Source organism: Delphinapterus leucas, chromosome 2, assembly GCF_059928025.1.
Source record: "Delphinapterus leucas isolate spDelLeu-1000000601 "Yukka" chromosome 2, BTC_Dleu_Yukka2, whole genome shotgun sequence".
In the NCBI taxonomy this organism is placed as follows: domain Eukaryota; kingdom Metazoa; phylum Chordata; class Mammalia; order Artiodactyla; family Monodontidae; genus Delphinapterus; species Delphinapterus leucas.
The window spans coordinates 146,247,385-146,263,307 of NC_143130.1; positions in this window are offsets into that span (position 1 = coordinate 146,247,385).

Here is a 15,923-nt window from a genome sequence, read left to right on the forward strand (position 1 = left end):
ATAAAGCAAGACCAATGATAACACAAAAAACAGTCGAACTGAACGGAGAAATAGACCAATCCACAATTATAATTGAAGGCTTCAACACTCCTCCATCAGCAATGATAGAACAGAAAGACAGAAAATCAGTAAGGAACAGCACTATCCACCAACTTAGGCTAATTGGCATTTACAGGATTCTTCACCCAACAAAAGCAGAAAACATATTGCTTTCAAATGAACATAGACCAGTCAGTATGACAGACCATGTTCTGGACTAGGAAACAAATCTTAACAAATTTAAAGAAATAGAAGTCACACAAATTATGTTCTCTAACCAGGACAAAATTAAACTAAATTTTATAAAAGAGGGATAGACAGTTTAACTAGAAACTTTGGTTTCACCAGGTTGGGAAGGGAGCTAAATGGTCTTCTAGGACTACACTGGTCTCAAAGCATGTGTTGCACATGCAGATAAAGACAGGCAAAAGCTTTATAATTTACTGTGAAATTAACACACATAGTAGGAAAGCTATTTTTGGTTATCACATTCCTCCCCATCTAGCAGAAAATGCCTATGATTTGCTGTGACTTGAGATGTATATAGAGTCAGCCCTTTGTAGCCACACATTCAACGAACTGCAGATCAAAAGTATTTTTTAAAAAAATTCCAGAGTTCCAAAAAGCAAAACTTAAATTTGTTGCACACTGGCAACTATTTACATAGCATTTACATTGTATTTACAACTATTTACATAGCATTTACATTGTATTAGATATTATAAGTAATCCAGAGATGACTTAAAGTATACAGGAGGATGTATGTAGGTTATATGTAAATCTGTGCCATTTTATGTTTGAGCATCTGAGGACTTCCATATCCACGGGGGTCCTGGTACCAATCCCCCACAGATACCAAGGGATAACTGGGCAGAGAAAGGCAGTGAAAAATAGATTGATATCTGGGGATCCAAATCCAGGGTCTCCTGCTGATCATGCCCTGCTTTTTCCTTTCATTTGTCAGACCACACAATGCAAGCAATACAGTATGACGATTCAGCCCTCAGGCCTTAAGGACCTAGAGAGCAAAGGTCAATCTGTGTTCCCCTGCCCACCAGCTCTGTGGTTATGGGTATATTATTTAACCTCTCTAAACTTCATTTGCTCGTCTGTCAAGTGGAGGTAGCAACTGGATCTATCTCAGATTGGTTTTGTGAGAATTAAATGAAAATGATGTATGAAAGCACTTGTTACAGTGTGTATATACCGTAGTAAGCGCTCAGTAGAGATAGTTATCACCATTACCATCCGTAATTATTATTCCTAGGGAAGAAATTCTCCTGGGAAGCTCTCCATAAGGCTAAAACACTTGTGCTGTTTAAAGACTATTTATTTAAATTTGGAACCTGGCAAGAGGCATAAAATTTATAGGTAGGAAGAAATTAAATCTGCTGTGGTTTCCCATCTCCTCTCTGGGAAGGTCAGGGAGAGTAAAATGGAGCCAAATATCGGGCTGCCCTTAAACAGACTCTCTCACAGGAAGACCCTGTCCCATCCCATATTCCCCCAAAGCTGTTTTCCCTACATGATTGTTGGTGCTTGAATTCCTTTAATTGGAACCAAACACTGTCATTCCACAACAGAAATATGACTTAAAATATATATAGTGCTGGGATGGGTGGTACAGTGTATTATTATACGTTCCTATTAAGATAAAAAAGCAGATTTTATATAAGTAGGGAGATGCTTTGTTTACAAGAAGGGTGGGGAACTGGGAGGTCCTCACTAAAAGGGGAGACAGTACATCCTAAAGACCACCTGAACCCAATGAAAAAGGCAAACGAGTAAAACTAGAAGGATCCTGGAGGGCAGGCAGATCAGAGTTCTCCAAACACCAGCCCTCAGACCAATTTGTTAGAATCTTCTAAAGAGACTGTTAAACATACAGACTCCTAGGCTCCACCCTGGACCTACTGAATCTGAACCAGTTGGGGTGGGGTATAGGATTTTAACAAGCGGGAGGAGCCAGATGTGGGAATCCCATGTCAATACCAACTTTTCCCTTCATAGAGGATGAAAACTGAGCCCAGTATAATGAAGTAACTTTGTCCAGGGTCATTTCATAGCTGTCTTAAATACACTTGGCTCAGCTGTCATTGTGGGAGCGAGAAAGAAGTGTGAGCCAGCAACTCTAGTCACTTTCCCACCCACCCCTAATGGTTCACTCGAGCATTTAACACATGGACAGTGTCACCTTCTTGCGATTCCAGTCTTTCTGTGCTACCCATGGCAACAACTCTCTCAGGATGGCTGAGCTAAGCCCAAACTCCACTGTAAATTCAACTTCTCGTTTGCAATTTTTCTCCAAACAGAAAAGCTATCAGAGCTGGAAATGTCATATTTGGTCAGTAGCTGGCAGTCATGATTGGAGCAGCACACACTAACAGAGGAAGTAGCAAGAAGCCAAAAATGAATCTAAAGGGAGCAAAGTGACCTCTAACCAACAAGAAAACACAAGCCAATCAACCAAGAAAATCAATGAGGTGAAAATGATCTGCTCAGGAAAATCAATAGGGTGTAAATCAGCTGCACTCAGCCCTGTGGCCTTGCACCTGGCTCCAAGCCCAAAGTTGAAGCGCATCATTCCTGCTTGTCAAAGACAGTGCCTCACTCCCACCTCAATCTCCTCCCCCTAGAATCTTCCTATTTACCACATTTTCTCCCTGAAATACCCTAAATCTTGTCGACACATGAAAATGTGCTTTCTCCATCCTCTCATGGCCACCACTTTTACCCAGAACCTCATCATTTTATACTAGATTATTTCCAGAACCAGCTCCCTCTGCCTCCATTCTGTCCCTGGTGTACCTGGCATGCAAAGCTCAGCATAATGTCTCCTTTGTCTCCATTACTCCCTTATATGAACCCTCTGCCAACTAGGAAGGTCTCTTCTTTATCCCTGCCTGAAACTCGAAGTTTTTGTTCAAACCAGTCCTTAGGATGCCTATTCTCTTCTCTCTCTGAATATTCAGATCTTCCACCCACTTTGGGTTGAGCTAAAGTGTCCCCTTCTTTACCAGGCCTTCCTGGAACACCAGCAACCCCCCAAAATCCCCTCCTTCTCTCAGCACCTGCGGAACTTTTCAGCAGCATCCCTCATGTCTACATTAAGTACATGCCTACATTCACTGTTACAATGCTGGGGGTTGGTGGATAAGGGTGTTATCTCTATAATATTCTAAACTCCTGGAGGAAGGCAGTATAGAATGAAAAGTACACTGGGATGAGAATTGGGAGCTCTTGGCCCAGCCCTCCTTTGCCTGTAATTACTGTGGGTTCTTGGGCAAGTGATTGAAGCTCTCAAGGTTTTTCTATAAAATGACATGGTTGTATGGGAGACCTCTAAGTTTCCTTCTCATTCAAACATTCTAGACTCTAAGACAAAGATTGTCTCTCCTTCATGTCCCCCGTAACACTGACTAGCTCTTTCCCCTTAATTTTTTTTAACCTCTTAAGATTCTCTTTCCTAATTTATTAAATAGGATTGATAATAATACCTTTTTCATAGAGTTTTTGAGAGGCCCAACTAAGATACTGCTTGTAAGGTACTTAGCACAGTCCTAGACCAAAGTAAGGGCTTTATAAATTTTTGTTATTATTATTAAAGAAATAGAGGAGCATATTAAATATCTGTCAAATAAATGAATAAAAACAACTATGTTTGAGCCAAAAAAATCTGAAGTAATTTAATTGCTATTTAAACAATAAGGTATGTTACTTTTTCTTTAAAAACAGAATGTATTTTCCTTTCCTTTCTCTGAGCTAGAAATTCCCATTTATAACTGCCCTTCTGCATCCACGTTGAAAGCAGAAGATCAGAGCTATTTCTGCAGGCCTATGTGCTGGACAGTGGGCTGTAGGAAGGCTAGGGAAAGATGTGCCCATCCCAGATGGCTCTCCTGAATGTCAAAGCAGCCGCACATCCCAAATAGGAAGACCAAACATTCCATTTAAAGAAGCCACAGTCGCTTTAACCAGAGGCATGAAGATGGCGTTTCCTTGAGAATAAAACATGGAGAAAGAAGGCTGTAGTTCAGAGGCCCCTGGTCCCTGGCTGGCAAGGTGTTAACCGTCAACGAGCTCACAGGGTGAGTCCTTTTCCTTCTCAAAGCAGATCCACTTGATGATGCTTCTCTCAGTTAGAAGATAGAGAAATCTCACCGAGTTGGTGCTCATTTACTCAGACAGTCAAGTCCAAAGCAGAGGAAGTGTGTCCTGAGGCAGGTCCCCAGGGATGAGACCACACCCTGAGCCAACCAGCTGGGAGGAAGAGTCCCAGCTCAACAGATTGTGGAGTTTCAGGAGGAACCATGACAAGGCCAGCTGCCCCTGTGACTAAAAGACAAGACAGCCATTCCAGAAAATAGTATTCATGGAAATGGAGTTAGGCTGCCTGGAGTAAATTAGGAAACCAGAATACATGGCACTCCAGAATTCAAATAACCCAGACTAGATTTAGGGAGAGTGGCAAGGTCCTCTTCAGAAATATAACAACTTAGTAAGTCCACAGAACAAAAAGCTTCATACAATAAAAAAAATTTCTTTACTAGTGCTTATGATTCCAAACTTTTAAAGTATTGCTTCAAGTGCCAACAAAAATAAATTAATAAATAAAAAACCAAACCCTTCCTCTCCTTTGATGGAATTCCACTGGGGTTGGGAGGCAGGTATGAGTGTAAAATATACAGCATGATTAAAAAAGAAATAAATACTTTCAAAAATGTATTACTCAGTAACTAGGTTATAGATGAACAATTGGTCAAAACCAATTTGTAAAGGAACTGCTACAGTCTCTCTATAATCTTACAAATGTAAGATTATAGAAATCCATATGCATCGCTCTTTCCATAGGACACACATCAATCCTGAAGTCTAATCCATTCTGGACCCTTTGTCGGTTGATGGTTGAAATGACAGCAACAATGCCTTCCTTCATTGACTCACTGCAAAGTAGAGCAAACACAAGGTTCTTTGAAGTCTCTCAAGCGGAAGTTGGATGGCATGATATCTGGGGATAAGGTTAACCACTGTTCAATTGTTTTTAATTACCTTGTGTTTATATAGGGTATTTGTATGATAACAAACATATAAAGCACAGAAGGGAACTTGACCAAAGTTACTTGGTGACAAGGAAAGAAATGGTGAAAGTGTGTACAGTGGGGACTTCCCTGGTGGCACAGTGGTTAAGACCCCATGCTCTCAATGCATGGAGCCCGGGTTCAATCCCTGGTTGGGGAACTAGATCCCACATGCATGCCGCAACTAAGAGTTTGCATGCCACAACTAAGGAGCCCACCGGCTGCAACTAAGACCCGGTGCAACCAAATAAATAAATAAATATTTTTTAAAAAAATGAAATTAGAACATTCTTAAAAAAAAAAAGTGTGTACAGAGTACCATGGTGAGATCTCAGGAGAACAAGTGGGAAAGAGAAGAATTGTTATGGGGACGTCACAGAGCAGAGCAAGTATTAAAGGTAGGGCCCAAAGAATGGAAACATGTCATTGTTCTGCCTCTTACCAATTTTAGGACCTTGCATAAGGACCTTCATATTCTCTAAACCTCAGCTTCATCATTACAAAATGGAGAAAATAGTAACTGCCCTTTGTGAGATCAAAGTATTGCTTTTCTCATGCAGGATCTCAGAGAGCAAAGTATAAAGACAAATCAGTGATAGACCCAGAATTCTGATATTTAAAAGATTTCTTGATCTGTTTGGAAGATCTGTTGTTTGTGGTAGTAGTTTCTTGTCTCAGAGTGGCCTACATGTCCCTGGACATGAAATAAAATGTCGGCCCCTGAATCCCTTAGTCAGGAAGGCCCCACAATACCATGAGAACTTGCGTCACGGAAGCTGGGACTGAACAAGTGGGTACACACGTCTTTTCACCTGTTCTGGCTATTAAGGTACAAGGGCAAGAATTCATTTTTATTTGCATACAGAAAGCCTCTTAGGGTGGCCTTGTCTCCCGAATACTGATCATATCCCCAAAGGAGGTAGATTAATAGGTTAGTTCTGTTTTTGTAACAGAGACACCCACAACTCTATTATGTTCTTGCACGATCTCTAAGGGAATGCACACATGAGTGTGAGTGTGTGTGCGTGCGTGTGCATGTCAACCATGACAGACGTGCTCTGGGTGTAGAAGGCCACTGACTCTCTGAAGAAGAGAAAACCAAAGTGATAAGCTTAACCCAGGTGCCCGTGGGAATTCTACTCCTGACCAACAGTGACCATCTCTGAATCTCTCTTGAAAGCGGTTTCAGCAAGCCTGGGAGCCCTGCCCTCCTCTCAGAGTCCAGCCCTTCTGCTGTGTCGAGGCTGCCAGCCAAGGGACAAATTAGTGTCAGCGATGATGTCAACACTTGCCTGGTGAGTCCTGCATTCAGCACATCTTCCTAATGAAGCTCTGGACTATTTAATTAGTAGCTGTTCTGACAATTCTGTCCTTGTCACATCAGCCATAGATTGGAACACAAGGGAGAAAATGCCCGTTGAACCCATGCCATGGCATTTGCTCTTTAAATTGAGATGAGTGGGATGCATTCACCTTGCTAATGCATGGAAATTAGAGGTAATGCAGTTTCTCACTCTATCAGGTAGGAAGGTACAGAGACACAGCCACACATAAAACAAAGGACGTTTTATTTTCTCCACATCCAAGCAGTTGTTTTGCTTACCACCTCTCCTTTTTGAGGCATACATGCACTGCCTTTTAGGGCATTGTCCTTACAGTCAGAGGGAACTGAGTTTTAATTCTGCTTTGGCTTTTATTAACTCCCTGACTTTGGGCTAGATTCTTAACTTCTCTGAACCCCAGTTTTCTCATCTGTTAAATGACAATAATAATGCCTACCTCTGAGGTTGTTATGATTCAAACAAACAAATGAAGCACTAAGCATAAATACTAAATATTTGAAAAAGAACTTTTCGTATTACTGTTAGATCTCAATGTCCTGAGATCTGAAATAAGAGATTAATTCCACACTGTGGTGAGTATAGTACTGACTTTATTCTGTTTCCCACTCCACACCCTTTTTTTCCCAACCTAGTTTCTTTACCACTCCTTATACAACATAGGTTTCAGCCATCTCACCACCCCAATTGTCTTCCTCTATAAATTCCAGTTTGTAGGTAGTTTTCAAAAAGTGTGACACCCACGTTTAACCCCAAGCTCCCTTTCATTAAGTACAGTGGGACTTTTATTTCCCTTGAACTAGACAACTTACTGACTAATTCAGTCTCAGGTCCCATTAACTTTTCAGCAGCCATGCCATACAGGATGGGAAAGGGTCCTTCTACCCCAAGGGCCAAGAAAATGTAATTTATTTGGAAGAAACCACCAAATTCCACCCATTTAAATTTTTATTAAACAGAGAGAAAATGAGACCTTGAGTGATACAGTTCATTTGTGATTATTAGAATCTTCGAAAAGGTTAAGGTGTTTGCTACAAAATATAAAACAATCACCTGCATCTTTACCACTTAAATTTCAGGAAGGAGATTTAGAAATTTTGGAAGGCAACCATCCATTAGAGTCTTGGGAGACAAACAGTATTAAGATGGAATCTGACAATCAAGGAAAGTGAGGATAGACAATAAAATAGTTCCATAAATTTTAGAGGATGTGTCATTGTTTCAAGGCTTTCTATTTACTACTTTAAAAATCGAAGGAAGGAATAGGTCCCTAGTACCTTCTTGAGAGTCAGTATGTCACAGAGAATGCAAAAATACATGAAAATCCTTAGTATTTTTTTATTATGATCATTCCTTTAGAGCCAGTTTTATTTCTAATTGTTAATAGTTGTTTCATTTAGAATTCTGTTTTATAACAATGATCCACCTCTGTCATATTACTGATGTTTTTTACACCTTTAAAATAGATTTGCAATCAATAATACTTGTTAACGTTTGTCATAAAAAATTTAATGTAAATCTTATGCATTCAGTGGTCATTACTCTGTAATATGTAAAGACTTACCAGTACTCTGTTCTGCTAATTAATTTGAGGATTTAGACTGTAAGCTCCATGAGGGCAGGCAGTTAATAGTTTTCTCATTTTTGTAACCATTTCTATTGTATGTCTGCATAGCATACATTTTGATATATCAGAAATGGCGTGTTTTAATTGGGTCTTCTTTATAGTAATAAAGGCTAAGAAAAAGGAAAAAAAATAGTTCCATAATTTTACTTGTTCCTCCCTTCCAGTTAAAAAGAAAACATAGGTCTTTTCAACAGAAAAAATTGCCTTTAAAAAAATTAAGAAAGTAAGATGGGATTTCTTTCTTTTTCTAAACATGAACTTTTTAAACACTGCCCTTTTACCCTTGAAACCACCACTCCACCTCCCTGAAGGGGCCCAACCAGATCATGTTGCCTGTCAGCAAAAACCCATGTCTTCTCCAGAGAATCCTCTGTGCCTTGCAGTGCCTGGCACAAGTCCAATAGTCAATAACTAAATGGATAAGTATTTGTTGAATTAATGAATGAACAAACAAATGAACAAATGAGTTAATGAATAACAATCTTCTCTGGGGGGAGTTTAGTTACCATATAATCAGGGTTGAGTGTAGATAACAGAAAAATAGTCCAGATCATTCAAGCAGAGAGCTTAATATTGGGTAATAGGGGCTTACACAGACATTGGTAGAACTGGAGGAGCATGAATCAGTCAGAGAGCTGCCACTAGACCTATAGATTTCAAGGTCACCTCACCATGACAAGCCACAGATCAGGAAGCTGCTCCTTTGGCCCTGGCTACAACTACCCTTCATACCTACAAATCTGGTGACTACACAGGGATATATACATATACACCAAATATATATATATATATATTCTTTTTCTTATTCTTGTCCATTATGGTTTATTACAGGATATTGAATATAGTCCCCTGTGCTATACAGTAGGACCTTGTTGTTTATCCATTCTATACATACCAGCTTGCATCTGCTAATCCCAAACTCCCAGTCCAACCCTCCCCTGCCCCTCCTCCCCCTTGGCAACCGTAAGTCTGTTCTCTATGCGACATATAGTTTTTTATAGCTTCCTATCATATCAAACTAGAAAGAGGGTGGAGTGAAGTTTGAAGGGGCCAATCCCTGCCAGGAAGTTCTTTCAATCTAATGAGAAAAAAGCTTTAGTCATGAGAGAGGATGAAACAAGAGAAGAAACAGGAAGGGCTAAGAGATACACCTAATGACTCTATGGCCTTGATTTTCCAGTATGCTCCAGTTCAACTATTCGGGTCTATCATCAGACCTCATGCATCTTTTTGAGTTTGTAAAACTTGATGACACCAGATAAAGAAGAAAAAAATTCACTCCATTCCCCAAATATCATTTCTTCTATGACTCCATCCATATAGAAGACAGCCAGTATTCTAGAAAGAAATTACAGTAATTAAGACTAGGGTCTGTCCTGCCAAATGTTTCCCTGGAATCTTGAAAACCTTCCCATCTGTTGCCTAGAGGAGGCAGGTTTTCCAAACCAACTTCTGAATGAATCACAAGCTGTGATGGTCATGACAATGGGCCTCACAAACTTCCATCTGCAGGAAGTGTAACTGCTCAAGGGCCCCAAGCTGCTGCTGGCTCTGACATCCATTGAAATTCATCACTGCTGTGGCACCTAGGCCGTTCTTCCCAAAAGCTGCTCCCAGGCAATGACTAAGCACAGCAAGGAGTCTAAGGCAGGCTCTTTCCTGGGAGAAATGGGACTCCTTTAATGGGTGACTTTGGCTCAAGGACTCCCCCAGAGCCTTGCCAAACTTTCCTTAGAACTTTCCATAGCCTGCTCAGCATCTAGGGTGCTCCCATGCAACATTTCTTTCCTCTGTCCTTCACTCAAGGTCAGATTTGCTCTGATGGCTCTTCCAGTCTCTCTCAGCTCCCTCCCATTTTCTCAGGCATTTCCCTTAATAAAATCCTGTCTTGACATCTGCTTTCTGGAGGACCAGGACTATCACATGAGTCATGCTGGGAGAAGCCTTACAGCTGATCTTTAGTATCCCAAGCCCAAGTATGTCCAGAGGATGGGGAGGGAGATATGGAGGAGGTGGAGGTAAGAGATCATTATGAGACCATGCAGAGTAAGCATCTTACATAGGCAATGGAACCACGGTTTACATATACATATATCTAATGAGAGAACAGCTTTCAGTCATGGACAGGAGGAAGTCAGAGAACAAACAGTAAGAGCTAAGAGATATGCATGGCTACTCTATGACTGAGAGTTTCCAAGATTGTTCCAATTCAAATGTTCCGGTCTATCACTAGACTTCATGTACCTTTTTGAGCTTATAAAACAAGCTCATACCAGGTACAAAAGAACAAAATTTATCCCAATCCCTGAATATCATGTATAAACATATATACACATCTGTGTGTGTGTGTGTGTGTTTATATAGAAGCAACTATTAAAAGGAGGACATTTTAGGGCTTCCCTGGTGGCGCAGTGGTTGGGAGTCCGCCTGCTGATGCGGCGGACGCGGGTTCGTGCCCCTGTCTGGGAGGATCCCGCGTGCCGCGGAGCGGCTGGGCCCGTGAGCCATGGCCGCTGAGCCTGCGCGTCCGGAGCCTGTGCTCCGCAACGGGAGAGGCCACAACAGTGAGAGGCCCGCGTACCGCAAAAAAAAAAAAAAAAAAAGGAGGACATTTTATATTGTTAATCCTTGTCAAGAAAGATAATCTCCATTCTTGAATAGGTAAAATAATGAAAATGTTTTAAAGTTTTTTTCTCCTGCTTGTATTCAGGCAAAATTTTCTTTCCTTTTAATGAGTTTTTATTGTTAGAAGTTCAGTACTTTTGCTTAAACTGTCACTAAATCAGAGTTTCCCTTGATTATTTTATTTTTGAGTATACTCCTTGTTAGCATAAGTTAAGTAGGAAGATAGATAGATAGATAGATAAAATATAGATAGGCAGATAGACAGACAGGTCTATCTCACTATTTTAGAAATCTAGTCTGCAAACTCCATGTCAGTCCAGTGCAACACTGTCACCTCAGTTCCTAGCACTATGTTAGGCATACAGTCAGCACTTAAAAAAATATTAAGTCTCAACCTTGATCCTTACAAAAGCTGACTTGACTCAAAACAACTCACAGAAGGTTCTCTTTGCATTTATCTTCTATTATTTGCTAACCCCCTAAACAAGAACACATCTAGAAGGAATTAAATTCGGAGCTGACTTTCATGGCCCAGATCATGTAAAGTAGAGAAAGGGATTGCCAGATGGAACTTCAGTGTTACCAGCTAACTCTAAACACAGTCTGTCCAAATGCAGTGACTCAAACCCCTGTTCAGCCACTCTTGGAGATCATTACAATGTGAAATGTTCAGGGATACCCAGCACCCTCTGAGCAGTCTAAGAGGGGCAGGAATTGCTTCTATACCATTGTTTCAGTTCTGTAAGATAAACCCAGAAGCAGAAACTGCTTCCTGCCCAACATAGAGTCAGATTCATTGAGCCCACATACCCAGGGTCTGACCAAGACAGTCCCATGACCTAACTATTAGCATCTTTATAGGGTAAATTGGATTATATAGGCCAGGAATGCCATTTTTTAGTGGCCTAGAACTTGAAAAAGGAGAACAAAGATTTTTGAATGACAAAGGTAAGACTATTGGTGTGATGCGTTTGTGTCTTTTGTTGTGATTTTTTTTTCTTTATCCTTCCTACCATTTTTTCTACCACTCTGGATCCTGCCCCTACTCAACGAGGCACACTTATGAAGTAGGAAAATCCTGACCCTTAGAAATTCATTCAAAAATTATTTATTGAGCACATACTACATTCAAGGCCTGAAGTTAGGTTCTGTGGAGACCATGATGAGCCAAACTTACACACTTTCTACCATCATTAGAGCTTTAAGTTTGGGAGGGAGATATCAGTAATAAAGTAATCCCACAAATCAATATCCAGTTATACATTAAGAAATGTGCTATGAAGAGCAGGATGCTATGAATCATCCCAGAGGAAGTAATAGATTGAAACATGAGGAACAGTTAACTCAGAGAAGCCAGGTAGATAAGAACAGGTGGGTCAGGGAATGTGGCTCCAGGCAGGCGGATCAGCATGTGGAAAGCAGGAAGGTTTAAACACAGAGCATTTCAAGAACTGGAAGAAGGCCATGATGGCTGACCCCAAGCATGAGAGGGAGTGCAGTGAGATAAGACCACAGAAGAGGCCACAGCCAGATCAGCAGGCCCTTGTACACATGCCAGAGCCCTGAGGATTTTCTCTCCTTTGGTTTTTCTTTATCCCCTCACCCCAGAGCCCAGTGTCCTCAGAGTTCCCCCAAGCTTGCAACTGACTGCACACTTTCCTCAAGCATTTCAAAATTCTATTAGCCTCCTTCCTCCCCCATGAAAACACACAGGCTCGCATCCTGGGCTAGAGCCCCTGTCCCTTTCTGCTATCAGCTCTCCCTCCTTGGCCTTGCTGCTTTTTCAGTGCCAAGTGTCTTGTTTTTTTTGTTCTCCCTCTTAGCTCAGATTTATTCTCAGATCCTCCCTTTGTTGATGTATAAATTCCAGGCTAGCATCTACTGTGTAATCCTTCCCAAGGATAGTGGACATTAAAAGGGAAAGCAGGGCCTCTCTGCTTTAACCCACAACAAGGAATCCCCAGACTCCAGGGAGTTTATCTTTCAGGGAGGAGAAACATTTGCGGGCACGACATTCCTGGTGCTCCTTAAATCTGCTGTGTAAACAAGTACCATTTTCCCCAAACTACACTTGTTTACATCCTAGTAGAAATATATGAGAGAAGATTATCCCCAGCTGTATTTAATAAACCAGTGGTTCTTAACTGGGGGGGGGGGGTGATTTTGGCCCCCAGGGAATTTATGACAATGTCTGGGGACATTGTTGTTTGTCACGCTGGAGTTGGGTGGTGATGCTACTGGCATCTAGTAAATCGAAACCGGGAATGCTGCTAACATCTTAAACATCTCACAATGCACAAGACAGCCCGCACAACAAAGAATTATTTGGCCCAAAATATTAATGATCATGAGATTGGAAAACCCTACAATAAACTCCTCCAACTTTGAAGTGACAGTTCAAGGTTTATATCCCTCATCCCTGATTAATATCAGTAATTTACCATAATTAATATCATTCCATGGCTAACCACCTCCACAATGCATTCACATAATTACTGCCTATATTTTTATGTATTTTTATTGATTATACTTTCACCCTTTTTATCTCTTTAACTTGGATATTTAAGGTCTTCATGGAGATGATGCTTCATATACACTTAGTAACCCAGTAAGACCTGGTTGAGCAGCTGACATCCAGTAGTCTTACCCTGTGTTGAGAGAGATGATTAGATTTCTGAGAGGTACTAGGTCTCCCTTCTGCTTTGCATATTCTCTTTATACGGGACATGGGACTGCTGCAGTGGACCCCAGGCTGCCCTGTGCAGAGGGAGACAAAGATGTTTAATAGTCAGGACAGAATTGAGCATGCTGTAGTGACAACAATCTCAACATTTTGGTTGCTTTAATACTTCGAGTTTATTGCTTACTCACACTGTATAGCCAACACAGGCCAGCTGGGGGTTCTTCTACCCTGTGTCATTCAGGGGTCAAGGCTGATGGACACTCTGCTATCTCAAGATGGGGCTTCAAGGTTCACTTCAGGAGGGAAAGAGATGCTAGAGAATCATGCTTGAGCCCATAATTGATACAAGTCACTTCTGCTCATGACTCAGAAATAGTCATATAGTCCTATCCAGACTAGAAATAACAGCAAGAGAACTAGGAAATGTAGGGGAACTAATAGAATATTAGCTGAGTTTGAATTCCAGCTTTATCACCTGTAAGCTGGGGTAAGTTATATAACTTCTCTAAGCCTCAGTTCCTTCACTTGTGAAGTGGCAATAATAATAAATATTTACTTTATAGAGTGGTTGTGAGGATTAAATGAGATGCTTTACATATAACCCACAGCATACAATATTGGCTCAATAAATGAAAATTGCTATTGCTATTACAGTGATGACAATAATGATAATATGGTTTTGGTTCTTCGGACCACAGGCCTGTATAGGTTCAATAGATCATAATATAAAGCAGACCCAAGAGGAGGTTACACCCTGACTGGCTTTTTTCACCGGGATAACATGGTGATTTGTCAAATTTTCTTTTGTATTCCTAAGAATAAATAGATTTACTCTTTGTTCATTCATCCAAGATCATTTTTGAATACCTACTATATTCCAAGCATAATGCAGATGGTGCCAATAGAAAAATGAATAAGACCTCAGTCCTGTCTTCAAGGGTTCACAGTCTGGAGGGGAGGCAGCTGAGGTCTATGGAAGCTCTGTGATAGCACCCCACAGACCAGGGAGGCAAGAGTCAGGTCACAAAAAGCAAATGGAAGTTATCAGGGAAGGAGATAGACTGGACAAGGGAGAACAACCCAGCCAAGGAAAGAATATGGCAAAGGTACAGAGAAAGCTTGGTATATTCCATCATTTAGCAAGTCCAGAGCACTGCGGAGGGGAAGGGGCAGATGCAGAGGGGTCTTCTACACAAAGAAGAGTTCAAACAGGACAGTGACATGATCAAGTCTGTTTTCGAAAGAATCTATTTAAGTGGTTACATTAGTCTGCTCAGGCTACCATAACAAAATACCACAGACTAGGTGGCTTAAACGACAGAAATTTATTTTCTCACAGTTCTGTGGGCTGGAACCCAAGATCAAGGTGGTAGCAGGTTTGGTTTCTCCTGAGGTCTCTCTCCTTGTCGTGCAGATGGCCACGTACTTGCTGTGCCCTCATGTGGTATTTTCTCTGTGGTCTGTATATCCCTAGTGTCCTTTCCTCTTCTTATGAGGACACAAGGTATATTAGATTAGGACCCCTCCCTTATGACCTCGTTTAACCTTAAATACCTCCTTAAAGGCCCTATCTCCAGATATAGGCACATTTGGGGGGTGTTAGGGCTTCAACATATGTATTGGGGTGGGGGGGATATAATTCAGTCCATAACAGTGGGCAAGCCTGGTTGCAGGCAAGCTAGAGAGGTGAAAGCAGCAGCAGCAGCTCAAGCAAAACATTGCATTGAGTTAATGGGAGTAGGGATGAAGGAAAAGGGAAGCATCTGAAAAATAAAAAGTTGGTAGGACTGATGAGACATGATACTCATACATTGTGGTATGACTTAGGCAACTGAGTAGGGACGAATCATACCAGGTACTGAGATGGAGGGTGTGAAAATGTATTAAGGAAACCTAACTCAAAATTGGAATCGGGAAGCCGTGAAGTGCAGGCTCTCATGCACGTGCCCCTGCGCAGCTTGCTTTAGTGCAGTAGGAAGAAGGAAGCTTTCCTCTCTCAGCCGCAACAGTAAGCTGCCATCTCCTGCAGGCAATGAGAAGCTGCCACCACTTGGAACTCTCATTTTCCTCCAACGAACTTTTGTTAAAAACAACCCCGCCAACTTCCTCCTTTCCTCTGTGAAAGAATGCTCTCCTTGTTTGTTCTCCAGGCTTGCCTATGGTTCACATAGTTTGTACCAAATTGCAATTCCTCTGCTATTCCCAAATAAACTCTTTTTTTTTTTTTTTTTTTTTTTTTTGCTTAAATAAAATTGTTCTTCGCTCTGTTTAAGGTTGACAAGGGAAAACAGTAGGTAGGGGACAGATGAAGAGTTCATGTTTTAACTGTTGGTTTTGAGGTTCCTGGGGGACATACGAGTGGAGAAATTAAACATGTAGTAAGTATGTGGTCTGCCTCCAGAAAGAAATCTAGGCTGGAAATACAGATTTGGGAATTGTCAGCATAGATAGGGGCTGATTAAGGACATAAGAGTGGATGAAATCACCCAAGGAAAGTAAGTAGAGTAAAAAGAAGAGATGGCCAATGGCCA